Source organism: Procambarus clarkii, chromosome 13, assembly GCF_040958095.1.
Source record: "Procambarus clarkii isolate CNS0578487 chromosome 13, FALCON_Pclarkii_2.0, whole genome shotgun sequence".
Taxonomy (NCBI): domain Eukaryota; kingdom Metazoa; phylum Arthropoda; class Malacostraca; order Decapoda; family Cambaridae; genus Procambarus; species Procambarus clarkii.
This window is the reverse complement of record NC_091162.1, coordinates 25,831,728-25,832,017: the sequence shown is the minus strand read 5'-3', so window position 1 is coordinate 25,832,017 and position 290 is coordinate 25,831,728.

The window sequence follows — 290 nt, the reverse complement described above, 5'->3', positions numbered from 1 at the left end:
TGAATGGACATAACAGGGGGATATTAATAGGGTATTAAAAATATCAACACAAGACAGAACACGAAACAATGGGTATAAATTGGATAAGTTTAGATTTAGGACAGCCTTGGGTAAATACTGGTTCAGTAACAGGGTTGTTGATTTGTGGAACCAATTGCCGCGTAACGTGGTGGATGTGGGGTCCCTCGATTGTTTCAAGCGCGGGTTGCACAAGTATATGAGTGGGTTATAGATGGTTATAGATAGGAGCTGCCTCGTATGGGCCAATAGGCCTTCTGCAGTTACCTTTG